The sequence below is a fragment of the Protopterus annectens genome, chromosome 1.part1 (assembly GCF_019279795.1).
Source record: "Protopterus annectens isolate FY-2018-M chromosome 1.part1, PAN1.0, whole genome shotgun sequence".
Taxonomy (NCBI): Eukaryota; Metazoa; Chordata; order Ceratodontiformes; family Protopteridae; genus Protopterus; species Protopterus annectens.
In genome coordinates, this window is record NC_056726.1 from 135,633,219 (window position 1) to 135,654,892 (window position 21,674).

Sequence of the window (21,674 nt, forward strand, 5' to 3'; positions counted from 1 at the left end):
TTTGCAAACTCTGTAAGTAGATCCTGGAACTCTCTTCCAGCTGATATTACCTTACTTTCCACCTTAGGTCAATTTAAAACTAGACTCAAACAACATTTATCACTTAACTGGCTATGTCAATGTATCAAGCCTGGCTAACTCTCTCTAGAATGTGCAAAAATTTGTTAACCAGTTTACTGTGTAATTTAATTTAATCCTGATTTACGCTCGGGATTAACTCTAACCTGTGGAACTTGTTTAACTTGCTTACTTATGTAATCCTTGTACATAGTCTGTTTGTAATATGTGATGCTGGTATTATGTAATGCTGTATCTGCTTACCCTTGGAGCTTTTCTCCCCGGACCTCCGCTGAAAATGGACATGCATCCAGTCGGACTATCCCGGTCAACAAATGTAAAATAAAATAAATAAAATAAAATATATGACTGCAGAAATATGGCTTTTTAATATGCCCTTTGTGGGCATGTGTTAGTTATTGCTATTATGATTTGGCAGTCTTTTAGTTTGGAAATGGAAGTGTAACACATTGATGAAAAAGGGAAGGAAGGAGAGGGTAGAACACTAACTGAGCCACCAAGGAATAAGTGGGATGGAAGTGGAATAGAAGCCTATTTTTCTCAGCTTCTCAGCTGAAAACCTTTGCATGAGTCCATTTATATATTCTTTTACAAAGTGCCAGCCTTAACATAATTTATAAATGTATGATAGGTAAGTAGATTTTAAGGGGAATTCAACTCATGATCACAAGAAAAGAAGCATACATGTGAACATAGAATGGAACCCATGCATTAGAAACATGTGCATGAATATAATGGAACCCATGCCTTAGAAACATACATGTGAATAGAATGGAACCCATGCCTTAGAAGCATACATGTGAATAGAATAGAACCCATGCCTTAGAAACATATATGCAAATAGAATGGAACCCAGGACTTAGAAACATACATGTGAATAGAATGGAACCCATGCCTTAGAAACATACACATGAATAGAATGGAACCCATGCCTTAGAAACATACATGTGAATAGAATGGGACCCATGCCTTAGAAACATACACATGAATAGAATGGAACCCATGCATTAGAAACATGTGCATGAATATAATGGAACCCATGCCTTAGAAACATGCATGTGAATAGAATGGAACCCATGCCTTAGAAGCATACATGTGAATAGAATGGAACCCATGCCTTAGAAACATACATGTGAATAGAATGGGACCCATGCCTTAGAAACATACACATGAATAGAATGGAACCCATGCCTTAGAAACATACACGTGAATAGAATAGAACCCATGCCTTAGAAACATACATGTGAATAGAATGGAATATATGCCTTAGTACATTTCTAAGGCATGAGTTCCATTCTATTCATGTGTATGTTTCTTAAGCATGGATCCCATTCTATTTATGTGTATGTTTCTAAGGCATGGGTTCCATTCTTTTCACATGTATGTTTCTAAGGCATGGATTACATTCACAAAGAAATCCCAATCCCTCCAAGATATACACTCTAGGGACCTAAACCTTGTCACCACAATAAACAGAACATGCCGGAGGGATAGATTCCTGTCCCAGAGACTTTCTATACTCTGGAATGAACTACCTATCTATATCAAACAAAGCTGCTCATTAGCACTCTTCAAGAAAAATCTTGATGACTGGATGGGAAATAGGAAATTCACCCTGGGGATCACTTCTGTGGCTCTGTTCAACAATGGCACAGGAAAATAATTTTCTTGGGTGGCAAAAGCCAGGGTACCTTTTTGGTTGGGCTTGTATAGGCCCTAGGGCCGATAGCCTAGTACCTACCTATGAACCTATGAACCACGAAACATACAAGCAAATAGAATGGGACCCATGCCTTAGAAACATACACATGAATAGAATGGGACCCATGCCTTAGAAACATACACATGAATAGAATGGAGCCTATGCCTTAGAAACATACATGTGAATAGAAAGGAACTCATGCCTTAGAAACATACATATGAATAGAATGGGACCCATGCCTTAGAAAGATACATGTGAATAGAATAGGACCCATGCCTTAGAAACATACACGTGAATAGAATGGAACCCATGCCTTAGAAACATACACGTGAATAGAATGGAATCCATGCCTTAGAAACATACATGTGAATAGAATGGAACACATGCCTTAGAAACAAACATGTGAATAGAATGGAACCTATGTCTTAGAAACATAAACGTGAATAGAATGGAACCCATGCCTTAGAAACATACACATGAATAGAATGGAATCCATGCCTTAGAAACATACATGTGAATAGAATGGAACACATGCCTTAGAAACATACATGTGAATAGAATGGAACCTATGTCTTAGAAACATAAACGTGAATAGAATGGAACCCATGCCTTTATTACTGAGATTCGGCAGACAAGAGGGCTATCACAGCATGCCACAGAAGCACTCACAGGAAAGGTTTCTGAACAAATATTCAGGAAAATGCAACACATTATATAAATAAAAGAGATGTATATCAAAATGGAATTGAACCTATGCCTTTTTACTGATGTTCCATAGAGTAGTGCACTAGTAAGCCATGCCACAGAATCACTTGTAGGAATGTTTTCTGAAAAACACATTTCAGGGGCATGTTTATTTATTTTATTTATTTTACATTTGTTTACCGGGATAGTCCAACTGGGCTAGTAGCCCATTTCCAGCGGAGGCCTGGGGAGAAAAGCTCCCTAGATAGTAACATAAGTATGAATGAGAAAGAAAAGGAGGTGGAAGGAGATTATCCAGGGGTAATACAGGTGCAGAGCCAGTTATTGAACAGGTAAGAGGTGTTCTTTGAGTAGTTGCTTAAATCTAATATTGGTGAGGGTGGTGAGTATGCTTTGTGGGATATAGTTCCAGATTTCAGCAATGTTATTAGCAAATAGAGAGTCACCAAAAGAGTTACTAGATTTGCGGCTTTTTAAAAGTTGTTTATATTGGATGAGCAAAGTGTACGGGTGGCGAATAGGGTTGGACTAGGTTTTTTAGTGCTGGACAGACAACCATTTGATAAATGATATTATGAGCAATTGTCAGTTGGCTTAGTAATAGAAGATGTGGTAGTTCTAGCCAGTGCAGTTGCTTTAAGGCAATGCAGTGATGTGCTCTATTAGGGAGGTTGGCAGCAAAAGGAGCAATTTTGTGTTAGCTCTAGTTTGGAGAATTCTGATTTACTAAGGTTAGTGATGAAAAATTATATGATATCTTCTGTTTGTTTCTTACTGTTACTTGCATTTAAATGCAAACATACCAAAGTATATGTAACTACTTATTGTGATCAACTAGTCTTATTACTGTATTGTACTAAGTACAATAAATACACCGAGGCACTGCTTCAGTTAGTACGCATTTTTTTACTATTACATTTTCCTTTCAGATCTACAAGCATGCAACACAGATGCTGTCAGCTCTCTGTAGCAAATCCCCAAAGCTTGTTTACTATTATTTTATTTATTTATTTATTTTACATTTGTTAACCGGGATAGTCCGACTGGATACATGTCCATTTACAGCGGAGGCCCGGGGAGAAAAGCTCCAAGCAAGACAATATGAGACATTTACAGAAATAACAAAACATAAGCATTTACAGCAAGGTGAGGTTAGTCATTACATGATATGTAAATAATAGCTTAAATTTAGTTAGTTTACTTAATAATTATACATGATGACAGAAATTTATTATAGTAAGGAGTACTCAGATAACCAGGATCAAGGAGTAGTATATTCAGAGAGATAGCTAGCCAGGGTTAAAACAATGGCAGGTAATATCAGACCCCAGGTAGCCTTTTAGTTTAGTTTTAAATTGGTTTAATTACATTCATATTTATACCAAAAGTTTTATATTTTTTCTCAGAGTCTGATGTATAATAGTTCTTCCTTTGTCCTTGGTTCTCTGTAGTTTGATGATCCATGGAAACTCAGTCTTGCATTATCTGAAATGTGGTGTTCCAGCACTATCTGAAACTTGATGTTACATCTCTTTACTTCGTTGATGTCCTTCCAGCTGCCATCTGTGCAGTTATTTTTTACAGACTTTTTTTCTCAATAACATACTCCTTTACATGGATGCCAATATCTAAGCTATGTCAGCACACTTACTACTTCTTATTTTTCAACATTTTATACTATTTCTAAATGAACCCTTTATATTTCATATCATGCTTGCAGCTTTTTATTCAAGCTAATAATCATGCTAACAACAGTTTAAATGGAGACAGAATACTATTTTCTTTCAAGTGAAGATGGGGGAAGCATACAGAAGTGTGGAGAGAAGGTAGGTTCCAGCTAGGACCAGTTTGGTGAGAGGGGTGATGAATGTACTGGACCTATATAGGCAGCCGAGTTTAATGTGTATCTTCTTGACAGAAAGGGCTATTTGTTTGTCATATCTTAAGGAGCTGTCTATTATTACCTCTAGAAGTGTAGTGTTATCTACTGGTACGATTTTGGTGGCATTGGAAGAGAGGATATAGAGAGGTGAAGTGGGTTCCATGGATTTATTATGTGTAAATATCATAAGCTTTGTTTTGTTAGGGTTTAATATGAGTTGGTTCTCATTGAGATATAGTTCTATATCTGAGAAGGCTTGCTGGATTTTGAGTTGTAGTTCTGGGTTCGAGGAGGCTATGCAAATGACTGTGGAGTCATCTGGATATTGGACTATATTAGCAAGCGGGGTGGCAGTATTTAATTTGTTTGTAAAGATGGAGAAGAATAGAGGGCCGAGTATAGAACCTTGTGGGACACCAACAACAGTAATAGATCATGGATGTGCTTCTTGTTGGTTAGACAGTTAGCTATGGAACCAAGTAAGTGCTGAGAAAGAAATGTGCATGGATGCTAGTTCTTGCAGTAGTATTTGCTGGGAAACAGTGTTGAAAGCTTTAGACATGTCTAAGAATATGGAAGAGACAAGGTTATTGTTATTTTTGTGGCTACTGATTGTATCTGTGAAGCTTAAGAGAGCGGTGCTAGTACTGTGTTTAGGTCTAAAGCCCTGCTGAGCATTAGAGAGCAGGTTGTTTTGTAGTAAGTAGGTCAGAATGTATATATTTCTCCAATATTTTGCTAAGGGGTGAGAATATGGAAATGGGCCTGTAGTTGGTTATTTCTGTGGAAGGGCCTGCTTTATACAGGGAAATGATGTGGGAGAATTTCCATAGTACTGGTACCTATTGTTCAGTGATAGAGCGATTGATGAGCATGGATATTGGGTAGAAAACGTAGTCAGCTCCGAGTTTTAGAAATTAATTTGGGAGTTGATTGGTGGCAAGAGTATTGGGTTTAAGTTTAAGAAGGAGTTTTTTTATGTAACTAGTCTGGATGGGTTGAAATGAGAAGGTGGGGGAATGAAGGTCAAGAGTAATGGGTATAATTAGAGCAGTGTTGTTGCTGTTATTTAATAAGGTTTGGATGGAGTTAATGAAATGTGAATTGAATTGGGCTGCTATTGATGTGTTGTTATTTGGGATTAAAGGGGGAAGGGGTGGTGGTTTGGCAGGGGGATAAGAGTTGTTAAATGACATGCCAGAATTTCTGAGGATTATTTTTATGTTTTTTGCTGGATTAGAGTGTAGTACAATTTCTTGTCATTATGGGTTTGTTTTATGGCTAGATTTCTTAGTTGGTGGTAGTTGAGTCTGCTGCTTAGTTGGTTTCTAATACCATGACAGGAATGGACCCCATTCCTAAGTCAAAGTATAATTAAAGTTTATGAAATTAGTATTGTTTCACTCCTTGATGTCAGCAAAAACTGCTCTTCACAGCACCCGCAATGTGCCCAGTAATGACTCCTACAATTTGTATGGTGTTACATGAGTTGGTAACATATCTACATATGATTGTAAATTCTTTTTTATAAGCCCCATTGCTCCTACTACTATTGGAACTGTCTAGGTATCTTATGGTTATATATGACCACCAATGTTGCTCCATGGCAACTGTCGCACGATATATGACGATGGAAATATGAGTTGCTTTATAAGCCCTTTGTGGTTATGTGTTTGTTGTACTCATCTATTTTTTGGCCAGGTTGAAGTTTGGAAATGAGGAGTATAGGACAGAAATGAAAAGAAGAAGCACACGGAGGTAGAAAACAAGTTGAGCTACTAAGGAATGAGCTGAATGGTGGTGGGCAGGGAGCATATCTCACAACTTCTTTGCTCAGTAATGCTAGATGACTCATATTATGTTATACACTGCAAAACCTCCATACAGAATGCACACAGTGATGATAGGAATTATTTATTTCAGGGTGCTGCTCATCCGGTCAAGGTTAAACAAACAGTTGTAGGTTCAATTCATGCAGCTTTATTACACACAAATACATCAGGATTAAGGCTTAGTAACTTAAACTTAAATAAACTTATAAATAGACTGACTACTGCACTCATACATGTTAACCCTCTGGCTGTTCTCTCAAAATGGCACTGCTGCCTGCATGTGCTCACTATTTATATGCATGTGGCTACACTTGGAAATGCTTCTTAAAATTACAACACACTCTCTGTTCTACATTCTCCTTCTTTGAGAAATAGATCACGCACCAAATGACAGTATTCATTGACATGCAGTTATATAGAGCTAATTATTTGACATGTAATCATACAAAATGAAACACATATGAAACAATCATGTCCAGGTTGCTGTGTATTTTCACTAGGTCTAGAAATACAACCTGATCATGTAACATAAAAATCCAAATTAGATCTAGAAACGGGGACTGTCTTCAAGGGATGTTCAACTTTGGGGACATCTGCAACATCATCAGGAATGGGAATAAATATTGAGACATGTTCTTCAGTAGGAACATTGTCAGGGTTGCTCTGAGATCTAGAGTCTTTATCACAGGTATGATGCTGCAATATCAATTCAGACACTAGAAGAAGATGCCTGTGGTTTCTCCTGCATTCTATACCATCAGATTCCACTAAGTAGGATCTTGGCTCAGCACATATGCCTCTCAATTGACAAATTCAATCAAAGCCTTTCACTGTTTGCATCCTCACTACCTCTCCTTTTTTTAACGGACAAAGAAATCTGCTCATTTTATCATAGCTGGACTTCTGAAAGGAACACTTCTTAAAGAGTTGGGCTTTGATTGCTATGTTGGTTTTAGAATTAGGCACCAACAAACTAGAACTGATAGGCAAGGTTGTTCTGGTTTGCCTAGATAAGTCTCTGAGCAGGCGAGCCGAGCAGGTTGTCATGGGGTATATTTCTGAGATTAAGTAAATTCAGGAAGATATCAGTATTTTCACACTTTGACCTCTCTAGTAATTGCTTTGCACTCTGTACTGCATGTTCAGCAGGGCCATTTGATTGTGGGTACCCCAGACTACTAGTAACATGGATAAAGTCCCACTCTTTTGGAAATTTCTGAAACAACTGACTGGTAATCCGGGTACCATTGTCAGAAATAACTTTGTGTGGACTTGTGATATTTCAACTTAGTAATAATAGCACTGGGCATTAGGTAGCAAATCAATATCAAACCAGTTTGAATAAGAGTCTACCAACACTAAGTAATGCTGATTGTTCCACTCAAATATGTCAGTGGCTACTGTTGACCAAGGTAGTTTGGGAATCTGGCTTAGATGAAGTGGTTCATTTTGCAAATGCAGTTTAGTACTATTGCATACTGAACAAGTTGAAAGCACCTTATCAATGTCCTTTGACAGAGAAGGCCAAAACACTAATCTTCTCAGCCTTCTTTTGGTAGCTTTGGAACCTGGGTGGTGACAGTGCAAAATCTGAATGTATTCATGTTGTAAGAAAGTAGGAACAATAACTTTGGGACCTTTGAAAATTATACCATCTTCCATCAGCACCTCATCTCCTTTTGGAAAATAAGGTTGTACTTCTGGTGGTACACAAGATTGCTTTGAAGGCCATCCAACATTTATGAAGTGGTTGAGCTTCTGCAAAACTGGATCAGTCTTTGTGTGATCTCTCAGCTCATCAAGTCTTGTGGTAGAAATATTACGCACGTCCACAACATCAAAGTCAAAGTTCTCTGCATCAAACTGTTCTGTTGTATATCTGGGTGATCTGGATAAGGTATCAGCCAGATAAAGAAGTTTGCCTTTTGTATAGACCATTTTGAAGTTGTATTTTTGTAATCTGAACATCATTCTTTGTAGTTTTACTGGAGTTGTATTAATAGGCTTCTTTAAAATAGTGACTAGAGGTTGATGATCAGTTTTGACTTGGATAGCTCGGCCATAAATATAATCATGGAACTTCAAACATGCAAACACAATTGCCAAAAGTTCCATCTCAATTTGAGTATACTGCATTTCACTTTAGGTAAGAGCTCTAGATGCAGAGGCAACTGGTCTGCCCTCTTGAAGAATAACTGCACCAAGACCGAACTTTGAAACATCTCAGGAAAAAACTACTGGTTTGTGGACATCATAGTATCTCAATGTAGGACTGGCAATTTGCTGTTTGAGATTATCAAATTCACTCTGTTGGTTCTGTGCTGGACAAATCACACCTTGCTGCACCATCTTATCTAACTGGACCTTGACCTTGTTCTGCATAGCTATTAGAAGTCTTCACACTGTCTGACCACTGGACTGACCTCTGGATCTACTTTCATGGAGTACACAACTAGAAGTTTGCCTAGCTTGTCATTGAAAACATCAGCCTACTCTGAGAAAATAGCATCACTGAAGCTGGAACTGGGACATGTGCTTACATGATGCACTTCTTTGGTAAAAGAAAGCAGTTTCATTTTTAAACTGTCTCTGAGACCTAATAATGACTGCTCAGGTCTTCTGACTACATAAAATTGCAAGCTGTATTTGTTCCTAGCCAAATAGCATGAAAGCACTACTGAGCCTTTCGTTTGAATCTCTTCACCTCCAAAAGCAACAGACTTTGCACAGTTAGCCAAATTTAATTGCTCACCAGCTCTCACTCTAGCAAATGTTTCTGCTGACATTATATTACACTTTGAACCAATGTCTAGTTTGAGCTCCATGGGTTTACCATTGATCAGGACAGTACAAAACACTTCATTCTTTGCCAACAAATCTACTGCATTAACCTTTTCACCAACCACTGATACACAATCTACATAGAAAGTAGGGTTGCAGCTTTCTACATGATCAGCTTGCTTTTTTGAGTGACCTTTCTTAATAATTGAATGAGGCTTGCTTGATTTACAATACTTTTGAAAGTGATTCCATTTTTTACACTTGTGGCATTGCTGAGCAAATGCTAAGCACTTCTCTGTTTTAGACTTATGACCGGCACCACAATTATGACAGTTAACAATAAGACTTGACTTGGGTTTTGCTGACTCACCCTTATACTGTACTGAGCATGTACATTTTCTTGGGCTGGACGTGGAACTTCCTGGAAAGTTATTGGTCCTCCCTTGAAAACCTGCAGGGGCTGAAGCTGCCATGTGCTTAGATCTGCTTCTGTTAGCCACATGCTGCATGCTGCCTACGCTTGCTCTAGTAGCTGCTGAAACTATGCTCTCATCACTTGGAAGCATACTTGTATGCCTTTCTGTGAGCTCATGGATTTGACAAATCTGTATAGCTTTCTCAATGTTAAATCACTGTCATGAAGCAAAATCCTTCGAACTGCAGCATTATTAACGCCACACACGTCTGTCTTTTATTAACTCATCTTTTTAATCACCAAATCTGCACATTTTAGCTTTATTTCTCAAGTTAATGATATAAGCTTAAACGTGTCAGCTGGCTTTTGGTTTCTTGTATAAAATAGGTGCCTCTCTAATGCAACATTTGTCTGGGGGTTGCACATTTTTCTAAATTTACATTTCAAGCACTCAGGGTCCTCTCTTGATTCAGTTAGTACAACAACATGGAGAATTTCCCCTTCTCCTGCATATACTGCTGGTGTATACACAAATATACACTCTCTTTTAATGGCTTTTGACCCTGCTAAGTTAAGCAAAATAAATGCCATTGTATGTGTATTTTTGACAGAAAAAGCTGCTTGTATGAAAATTTTGTATTCCTGCTCAAATACTCTCTAATTCTCTGCAATATTATGATCAAACACAAGTGGACTGGGTCTGTGAAATGCCTTTGTCATATCAACACATAGTAGTGAAGGTGCTTGAAATTATGTATGAACATACACACATATATATGCCAGTACTTTATGCCAGAACTTGTAATTATGCCCAATAGCTCAACAGACTCTTTGAAATAACTGCACTTTGCCAAATAATTCTCCTTAGCACAAGAACACTTTAAAGTCACTGTACTTTTTTGAATGAACTGTACACAGCACATGAAGCTCAGAGTAAGAAACACTTTGAAATGAATGCACTTTGTAAATGAACTGTATACAGCACAAGAAGTTTTCAAAATGCCTGTACTTTGCGAAATAACTCTGTACAGTGTAAGAAATACTTTGAAATGGCGGCACTCTGCGAATAAATGTACACAGCACAAGAAACTTTTGGAAATGGCTGTACTTTGACTGCACTATGCAAAATAACTGTACTTTGCATACAGAAAACTCTTTGAAATAATTACACCGTAATAAAGCACACATTCTACAAACACTTTGCACACTCTGAGATACTTTGGACAACTCTAGTTATGCTTTGAATGGCTTCGGTCAATGTGATATAGTAGTTTATGCCATAACACAGTCATTCACTAAAAAACATTCAGTTGCCTTGCTTTTTTAAGCTTATTTTGGCCTTTATTGTACTTATTATGCCCATTTAACCTTGTATCATGCTCATTATACTTTTCTTGTACTTATTTCACTTTAAACATGCTCGTTATGCAAACCGGAGATAATTCTGAACCCCTTATAAGTATTTCTGATAGTTTTATCAAATATTGTGGTTTCAAACACTTTGTTTAATTAATAATGCATTTTGTGCCTTATGAATGCTCTGTATCATTTTCTATCCAAAATAAATCATTTGTGCAAGTTTTAGTTGCCTGAAGTTCATTTCTGGCCCTTTTTAATCTTTTGAGCATTGTATCACCTAACCTGCTCAATATACCTTCACCATCAACTCTGCACTTCATGGCTTGAAGAAGTTGCACTCTCAGTCCCAGTTTTGACATAATGTCACTCGTCTGGTCAGGATAAAACAGACAAACAGTTGTGAGTTAGTAACATGTTGTTGTTGTTGTGTCTTCCGGCTTTTCCCAGTTAGGGGTCGCCACAATGGAACTCCGGTCTGCTAATGATTGGCAGTAGATTTTTACGTGCCGAGTTGCCAGCTCTGACGCACAACCTTCAATGAAGGTACGCCCATTCACGTATGTCTCCACACAGAAGACGCTCTAGCTGAGAATCGAACAGGACAATGTCTTACTGTGAGGCAACAATGCTACTGCAGCACCACCACTGCAGTTGTGAGTTAGTAACATAAACTTAAATAAACATATAAACAGACTGGCTACTACACTCACACATGTTAATACACTGGTTGTTCCCTCAAACTGGCACTGTTGCCTGCATGTGCTCACTATTTATATGCACATGCCTACACTTGGAAATGCTTCTTAAAGTTACAACACATGCTCTGTTCTACACAGGGTAAGGGAAGATATGATAGAAAAACAAGATGATTACATTTGCATGGATTTGAAAAGATGCCCATGTTACTCATATTTTCTAAAACTGAGATTTTAGCCAGTTATGCTACAGAATCTTATATAGGGAAGGTGTCAGAAAAATATGTGTCAGGATAGCAGATCATAAGCTAGCAAGAAACATGGTGTACGCCTCGATGGGTTTCAGCCCATGCCTGTATTGCTTCTATTCCTGAACCAGAGCATTAACCAGGTGCTACTGAAGGTCTAAGAGGAAAGGCATAAAAAAAGCACTGCAGGAGAATGGAATACGAAAATGCAATATTGTAAAATTTCATTCCACCAGTAAGGTATTAGAACCCTGCATGTAGTCTATTGACAAAGGAATCATCACATCATGGATACATTGAACCACTGAGGCCTTTACAGGGAAAGTTTTGACTTTGCTATATTTCATTATTGCATGGTGTTGCACACCTATCTATGCTGAGCTCATTTACATGATTTATGGCAAGATCATTTGTGAATGTTAAGTATTTTTCTTTGTTTTTTTTCCATAGGAAGAGAACTATCATTCCTTGAGGTTAGAGATGACCATCAATGTAGATCTCTACTAACTGTCATGAAACATGTGCCTACATGAATATGATTTTGAATTATAAACTGCATGTAGACATGTTTATTGTGTTTTTACCTGTTTTTGACCATATAAAGGTCTGAAAATGAGATGAAAATAGGAAAAGTATCAGAAGGTACAATAAAAGGTGATCAAATGAGGAATGAGCAGGATGGAGGCGGTATAGGAACATACTGTCAGCTTCTTAGCTCAATAATGATGTAAATGTACAACAATAAGTGTAATTATCTCCTGATGGCAATTATCACTGACTTATAAGATGACTGCACTTTATAGGATGAACAATTGTAGCCAATCATGAGTACGTTACTGAAATACATGAGAAGTTGCAGGTATTAGTAGGGGTAATTTTGCGGAGCTGGTGAATTTTCTCTTACTGAGAAGAGAAAATTTGAGAGAGGAAGTCAGGGAGCTTAGGAGTGAGTTCAAGAGGAAAATAGGTTACAGGAGAAGACCAATATGACTGACAAGCTTTGGAGTAACCCACTGATGAAGGTGGAAAATGATGGTGAAGGAGACATCAGACAAACAGAGGTCAGATGATGGTAAGGGAAATATTATAGACTAAAAAGGGATAGGAACACTGAATTGTGGGATAGGACTGAGTGTTCAGAGATGTAGTCTTTGCCATCCTAGCCACAGTGGTAGATTCTTTCACACCCTGGATCCTGTATCAGAGACACAACCCAATGAATCACTGCAGCATGGTCCGTATATGGCCAATGTGGGCATTTAACCTCCTATTATCTCTTCCACAAGCTCTGCAAGCTATTGATGGGTGTAAAAAGTGTCACCTTCACTCACACTGCTATCATTGGGTACCACTGTACCTCCCCCAGTGCAAGGCTACTTGACTCAGTTGGTGAAGGTAGGCCTAGAGGTGTGGAGGTGACTCTGGCAGGCTGGAACCCAGATGTGCTAGGTGCCTCTGGTGATAGTGGGAGTGACTCTGCTGCTGCCATATGTGGAAGGGGGAATGACACACCATACCAGTGTGGTCAGTGCAGCATGCTGTGTGGATGACAGGCTGTGCTGGTGTGGTTGTTTCAGGTTGTTATACTACTGCAAATAACAGTACCAGAGATGGATATAAAGCAAATAAATGTATGAAAGAGAAAGGACAGCAACAAAGAGATTGGGAGAAGAGTAATACAAAAGCAATGAAATTACATTCTTAATTATGTTGATACTTCTAGATGAAGAAATATAACCTTTTAAGTGTATGACTTAAACAGTTATGTCATCAATGTCATCAAAATGTTTGTCTGGGTATTATATATGAGGATGTGGGGGTCTAAGACAAAAGCCATAATCACATGCAGTCAGACATAATACCATAATAACTGCAGAAGCTATTTTCAGGACAGCATATCTGTGCTTGTGGGCAGTGATGTTTCAGTTTTAACAATAATACAACTGTAAGTATAGATGATAAACATGCTAATCACATAATACAAATGTCAAGCCCAGGTGATAGACAAGGGACAGATATGTATACTGTATATTTTGAAGTGCACAACCAATTAATAATTACAGCTATGATAGATCAGTACTTTGTAGTGGTGCACTGATATTACTAGGATTACACACAGTCTGCTGTGACAACAGCATATATTTTTTGGGGTGGCGGGAATTGAACCCACAGCCACCCTAACTACCTTAGTGCACAAAGGCCTAACATGATAAACCACTTCTCCACTTCTTCACCTATGTAGGTGAGAAGCTTAAGTTTAACTGCATAGTCATACTAATTCCACAAAGTTATGCCAGGACTGACAGATGTGGCACTGCTATGTAAAAGTTATATTAGTTTTAATGGTTGCAACTGATACTTTGCAAGCAGACACATCTTTCACAAGAGCAGCTATAATTACACTGATGCTCTCTTAGTTGTTCTTGCCTGATTTCATGTACTTCCTTTTTTTCTTTTAATTTCTGCAGGTACTGGAGATAAAAAGGGCCAAATAAAAAGTTTTAGTTAGCACAGAAGGTTAAGAAGGTGAGCTGTAGTACCGGTGGTTTAGGATTTGATTCCTTCAGCCTTTATCTCCTATTGTGTAACCTTCAGTAAGTCACTCAACCAGATATTGCTGCTGGATCACCCCTGATAAGGGACTGTGTGCCCAGTGGGGCTACATGGTTAACAAATGGATATTATTATTACGGTGGTATGCACTGACAAGTCATTTGCTCAACGACAGGATTCTATGCATACAGTATGGAGATGGTGGTTGTGGTATAACTTTAGTATCCCATCACCAAGGAGGTCTGGCTTGCAGTGACTCATGTCACTGTAGTGGTGATGGCATTATTCCTCTATGTGTGAGATGCCAGCAGCATCTGTGACAGTATTGGTCAAACTATTCCAGGCAACAGTCTTTTACTGTGACTCAATATAGCCATTCTCACATAATCTCTGTGCTCTAAAAATAGTACAACCCTCACTTTCTCCAGCCACACTTGTCTCACCTTTAAATATCTGAGGAAAAATGGCAGACACTTCATGTCATATCCTTAGTGCAATGATAGTCTCTGCCTGACATTTCATTTGTGCAATGGATTGAAAATAATACATTTTGGGTACCGCTTCACTATAATTCCAATGACACTTTAATGTGTGAAACATGGCAGTCCTCCATCTGTCTTTTTGCTGTTGGGAATATATGCTGAATAGTGACTCCAACTTCAGATGCTTAAAGATACCATGAACACTGTCAGCCTTCCATCTATAGATGGTGGGACACCACCTCTCATAATGATGAACTGATGGGCAACATGTGGAGCACATCAACATCTAGCCAAGGCTGTGGGATAGACGGTGCAAGCCCTGTCAGAGCTAGCTGTCATAGGCTGGGCCATGCATGGGAAGCTGAACCCTCTGTTGTGCATGCTCCTGATCAATGCAACACAAACTGAGGCTGTGTCCCTGCAGATAAACATACACCACCACAGCCCCAACCACATCCCACACATGCACTGAACCTAGCCATTCTACACAGTACCATCCCCAAAAATAGATCTCATACTGACCACACCTGTACTTTTATCTTAATAAACCTCAGTACTTCCATTCACACACTTCCCTGTGAAAGACAAGTTCTGTCTTGTCCACGCCTGCATTTGATAACTGTGCCTGACCTGTGTACACTGTGCTCTGAGTTGCCCATGTCTGATGCACAGCATGGCCTGCCTGTGCATGGGTAAGTACAGTCTAGTATTTTGCATATCTCACTTTCACTGCTGTGTATCTGCTTATCTCTTAGTTATGTTGTAAAGCTGTATGTAGCCCACTGCTTCATTGCTAGTTCCAAGGCATACTGTGCCCACCTATATCTGGCATGGTCATTCCTTGCTGCTTGCTCCTTCCAAGACTGCTTGTCTGTTTCAACTGCCAGTACCTATGCTGTTGGGAACAATGATCTGCAGAGGAGGCCACCCTGCTGTAAATGTTTCCTAAGTGTTATATTTTGTAACATGGCACACACAGTAAGTATTTTTGCAAACATGGTGGGGTCATTCTAGAGGGCACCCCTGGATGTATCCAGGCAGTGTTGAATTGACTTAAGCTGACCAAGCACACATTCTATGATGTTTAAGGTTTGTGCTAGAGCATGACTGTAACTGAAGTCAGTTTAGTTATAAAGATTACTAACTGGTGTCATGAGCCAAGGTTCCATGGTATTTTGTGCATCACCCTCAGTTGATCATGTAGAAAGTCACCCCTCACAGACTGTCGATAGATGTCACATGTGTGCCATATGTGTGAACCCTGGAAACTGCCTGATTAGCTTGTGCACATGTAAATTGTAGATGATACCCTGTGCATTATGGACCACCTGCAAGTTGATGGAGTTATATCCTATGTGGTTCATGTACCTTCTTCCCAGTTCACTTTGTGGCACCTTTATTTCAATGTTGGTACAGTCTGTGGTCTCCAGTAACTCAGAAAGCAGGTTATAACATGGTGTTTGCTCTCCCCTTTGAGGTACATGGCAACCACATATTTTCCCCAACATACTAAAGCACAGCATCAAGGATCTGGTGGAGTATTCTTACAGGAAATGTCTGGTATATCCCCTACTGTGTCCCAAGTGAGTTACTAAAAAGTCTCTGTTGCTAACATATTTATTGCAACACACACCTTTTAATCCACTGTGATGGATACTCCACAACTACCATGGGCTGCAGACAAGACCCACACATATCCACTATTTTTTGCATGGTGACCCTATCCACATGGCACCGGTCCAGAATGTCATTGTCATAAAGGTCATGAAATATTAAATGTGGTCAGAAGACCTAGTGTCCACATGGGTGACTTTGTGTACCATTGGCTACAGTTGCCTCTTGCAGAAACACATTCACTATGGCTGCAGCAAATCCTAAAATTGTACACTACCTTGCACTGCCTGAACATGAGTATCTGGTCATGAACAGATGTAAAGCAGGTATATTGTCACTGCACACTATTTAAACATTTCTGAGTCACCCCAGAATATTGCTTGGTCTCATTATCATATGAAGCACTTCAATAAATGGTCAATAGAATATAACATGGCTGATTATGTTGTTTTGATTGCATGTGTCTTGTTGCTTGGTTTTCTGAATCACACACACCCTGTGCATGGCTGGTCATCACTTACATTTGCCTACGGTGATGCAGCAATGTTTTATGAATTTGGTCCTTGGTCTGCATTCATTTCACCCCCGTCTTCCAGCAAATTACCACTGCTGTGTGTCCCCAGTGTTTTCTCAGTGAGGAAAGGATGTAGCTGCTCATTACATTCAGGAAAAACATCTCTCAATTGTGTGAACTTCAGCTGAACCCACACTAACCTAAGTGTAATCCAAATAATTCTAATTGCTGTGCATTGATTAGATTAACATTTTTATGCATCCTCAAGTAAACACTTACATTTTTTAGCTCCCATAATATTACAAACCTGTTAACTGCATTTTAGAAATTGAACATCACTGCAGTTCTGTATTATGTAATTGTCATCCTTCAGAAAACTCAAGGTGTAGATTGGTCTTGACACAAGAGAAAGGGGGCATGTGTGGCTGTCAAAAGGGTGGGTTATGAGAGACATTGTTTGTCTGTCATCCTAGCCCAGGGAGATATTACTAGGATCCATTCTCAGTTGACAGATATGGATGGCTTGTGGTATGGACTGTACCCTCTCCTGGTTGCCAAATAGTAGGGGCTGGCTGGATGAATGAATCAGCTATCTGGTCAAGGATGCTCTCCATCCAGGAGAATATACCTTCCCACTGCTCTCTCCACTGTAGCTTCCACTATCTATTTCATATTCACAACTGGCCCAAGCTATCTGCTGATGTGGGCTAGTACCCCTCCAACAAGGCAATCTCAGCCCCTTTGCTTTCATTCTCTAAAGCAACAACACCATAAAGGGTGGAACATAGAAGTGATGGCAGCTGAACAAATTTACCATGCAGACCTGAAGTGAAAAGACACAGCTAAGTATGCCATACATGAACTATCAAGACCTTGTACTGAATATAATACAACATACACCTGCATGAGTGAGGAAAACTAACTGTTCCTGGCAGTAAGCTTCTCCTGTCTCCTGCAGAAGATGCCAATTACAGCCATGCTGTGTTCATGCAAAGAGACAAAGGGCTCATCAGAGAGCTGTGACAAGTGTAAAGTAAGATGCCAGAACAGCAGCTACACATCACACTTCCAAATGTGTGATGTATGACAGGCAGCAAATGTGTGCTTTCCCTACACTATGTTAACAGACTTTCAAAAAAATAGCACAGTTACACATGGAGACTCACCAAGTGTCATTTTTAATAATCTGATGCCCATTAGTCTCCTTATAATGTTCAACAAAGTTTTTTTTTGGTTTATGCCCCTTTTGTTGAGAAAACTAGGAGCATTGCCACACATTTCAGTACCCCTGGACAACCATTAAGAATCTTCAGTTGTCTTGTAATTATTTTATTTATTATTATTTATTTATTTACATTTGTTGACCAGGAAAATCCAACTGGACACAGGTCCTTTTTCAGTGGAGGCCCGGGGAGAAAAGCTCCACAATAAAAACAATTAAAAACAACAATTAATTACAAGTTACAAGAAGTATAGGTAGGTTTTGTTTAACAATAGTAGTAAGCAGTTATAGTTCAAAATGAAATCAAGTATTTAGTTAAATGGTACAACACTTATATCATTGGTGCCATAAAGACTAGCAAGTATTTTAATAGCTGAGCTAGCAGCTATTCCCCTTGAATAACAGTGGCTAAGATTACAGCTGAGATATAGGTTTACAAGCAATGTATTTGGCTACAATCTGAGGTAGTTAAAGGGGTGGAAGAAAGGGATTAGAGAGGTTGGGGTAGAGATGTTAGAGAGGTTTATTACACGGGCATGCCCGGTGCTCTTTTAGATGAGATTTTAGAGCAGCCTTGAAGTTAGTACATGATGACACAGAAGTTATAGTGTGAGGAAGGGTATTCCATAACTTTGCTATGGAGTAGGAGAAGAGAGCTTCTCCAGCAGAGTTTCTGGTTCTAGTTACCTGTAATTGATTTTTGTTGTTGGAGCATAGTGGTCTGGTGGTATGATAGGGTTGGAGTAGATTTTGGAGGGAGGGGACTTTTAGAGGATGATTTAGTAGTTTGCAGGCGAGTGAGAGTTTGTATCATTGAAGAAGGTGAGGGAGTTCGTGCCAGCCTAGTTCAGTAGGTGAGGTGCAGTGGTGGCTATGGTAGTTTGTGCTAGTGGCAAACCTTGTTATTTTGTTGTAGCAAGCTTCTAGTTTACCTAACTCACTTTGCCTCAGGTTGGTAAATATTGGAGAGGCGTAGAGTAGGGTGGAGATAAAGTGGCTATTTGCAGCTGAAATCGTGGCTGTTTTGGTGAGGAATTGCTTATTTCTGTATGAAGCTCCTAGTTTTTTCTGTATTTTTTATGGTTAACAAGATGTGGATGTCAAACCTGAGGTTATTTTCAATTTCAACTCCAAGTAGTTTGGTGTGGTCTGTTGGGGGGATAATGGCGTTGTCATTGGCTTTAATATTAAATTGGTGGATGTTTAGATTGTGTTTGGTGGGTTGGAAGATGAGGAGGTTTGTTTTGTTTGGGTTAAGTATTAATTGTTCATCTGAAAGCCACGTTTCAACTGAAGAAAAGGCTTCTTGTGTGGTCTTTTGAAGTTCAGGTAGGGAGTGGGCTGAGCAGATGATGGTGGAATCATTTGTGTACTGTATGAGAATGACCTGTTTGGTAGCAGAGGCTAGATTATTAGTGAATATGGAGAAGAGTAAGGGTCCAAGGATGGATCCCTGGGGAACACCTATTGAGACAGGGAGTTGGGGGGATATATCATTATGCCAAACAACGGATTGATGGCGGTGAGTCAGGTAGCTCTGGAACCAGTTTGTGACAGATTGAGGGAAGGATAGAGTATTGACGACAGTGATGAGCTGTTTATGAGAGACCATGTTGAATGCTTTAGAGAGGTCTAGGAAAGAAAGTTGCAGAGCTGAAATAACCATTGTTTTTATGTTGATGGATTGTATTAGTGAAAGCAAGTAAGGCAGTGGTTGTGCGTGGTAAGGCCAAAAACCATGTTGTGTGTTAGATTGGAGGTTGTTAGTAAGGAGGTAGTTTAGAACTTGAGAATGAATGCATCTCTCAAGTATTTTTGATAGAGGAGACAGAATTGCTATGGGCCGGTAGTTAGTGAATTCTGTGGAGGGTCCACCTTTGTGGAGGGTGATAATGTGGGATATTTTCCATTGTGAAGGGACATAGCTTTAAGATAAAGATCGGTTAATCAGGATTGCAACTGGGTAGGCTAGGGCTTTAGCTGCAATTTTAAAGGTACGCAGCTGGGAGGTTGTCAGTTGCTAGTTTTGTGGGGTTTAGTTTCGATAAGAGTTTTTTTTTATGTTGGAGGTAGGGATAGGAGAGAACAAACAAGCAAACAGCGACAATGGAGCAAGCAGAGGTCACGTATCTTGAACAGCAGCTTGCACCGGGTGGTGTAGAAAAAATAATAACTAAATGTGCCGGAATGCACCGTATCCAAATAAACAGACAGCCTTCCGTTTAAAACAGTTCTCCGTTAAAAGCAGTTCACAATCACAAGATGGTAATCCACAAGGTATACGATACCACAACACAACGCCCAAGTCTCTACTCGTATCAATAGAAGAATGAAACCACTCGGTTCAAAATACACTATCTGGAGTTTAATATAACAAACAGCTGACACTAGTTAAGCGCTTTCATCTGCACAAACGCAGACTTCCTCAGAACTAGTGTGTCCCTTCATGATCATTCATTTTAAAAAACATTTGGCGCCAATACTTTAATCATTTCTTAAAGAGACAAACATATAAAAGGCAAACATTTTAAAAACCACACGTATACATTGATATATTCCTTTGACCTACATGTAGTGATGATTCAAACATAAAACATTACTAAACAATTTGAGAAGTGTGATTAAAAAATATATATGTATATTAAAAAATGTTAAATTTACCCTCTAAAAATACAATCTTCATATTTTAATAATTTAATAATCCAGCATTAATATGGTGTACTTTGTCCATATCCTACTGTGAAGTATGAGCTAACTGTATAAACCTTTTGTTAGATTAATAAATTTACTAAGAATCCAGGATCAAGAAAGGTTTAATACTAATGAAGTCATTAATACCTGGACTTCTAGTGGAGTCTGTCAGGATCTGCCATTTACTCTCTTTGCTGGCCAATCTAGTCTTCCAATCACCCCCAAATGGTCCTTCTTTTTCTTCATCTATGATAAAAAATGAAAATGTATGTTCCTCTCCAAATTCTTTTATGTGTCTAAATAATGCATTATTACAATCCTTCTTTTGAATTTTGTAGTAATGTTCATACACACGCTTCCTAAGCTCCCTTTCTGTTTTGCCTATGTAATAGGCCGAACAGATTTTACATAGAGCTAAATAGACAACACGCTTTGTGCAGCAATTACCACCGATACTTTTAATCGGAGTATGGTTAATATCACCTAATACTATTTTACTACTGGTGTTAATAAACTTGCATTGGTTGCATCGTCCACATTTACTAGTAAAAATCCTTCCTTTCTTAGTAGTCACCTTCATTGGCCTTATACATTCCAATAACCTTTTAATGTTGGGACCAGTCTTGTAAACAATTCTGGGCTTGACCCCCACAATCTTCCTGTTAGAATCAACAACAGTAATAATGTCCCAATATTTATTAAGTATATCCAGAATTCTAACACTATATGGGGTGTATGTTAAAACACATACTCTACCTGTATACCCATTCATATGTTTAGTTGACGCCATACTTTCTTTGTTGTGACCCAGTAGGGGTTTATATTTGAGCCCCCATTGGGATTCCACATAGTCAATCACATGATTGATCATACCAATGGGGTACCCTCTTTTTCCAAATAA

The 21,674-nt window shown here is 38.9% G+C and overlaps 1 long non-coding RNA gene across 1 annotated transcript; it reads right to left on the bottom strand.

The window, feature by feature from the left end:
• Positions 1-1,581: 1,581 nt before the first annotated feature.
• Positions 1,582-21,015, bottom strand: LOC122813222. The gene is made up of 3 exons (XR_006366651.1): positions 20,921-21,015; positions 17,040-17,044; positions 1,582-1,592 (listed from the first exon to the last, which is right to left on the bottom strand). It is a non-coding gene; the product is annotated as an uncharacterized LOC122813222 (long non-coding RNA).
• Between the last annotated feature and the right edge of the window lie 659 nt (positions 21,016-21,674).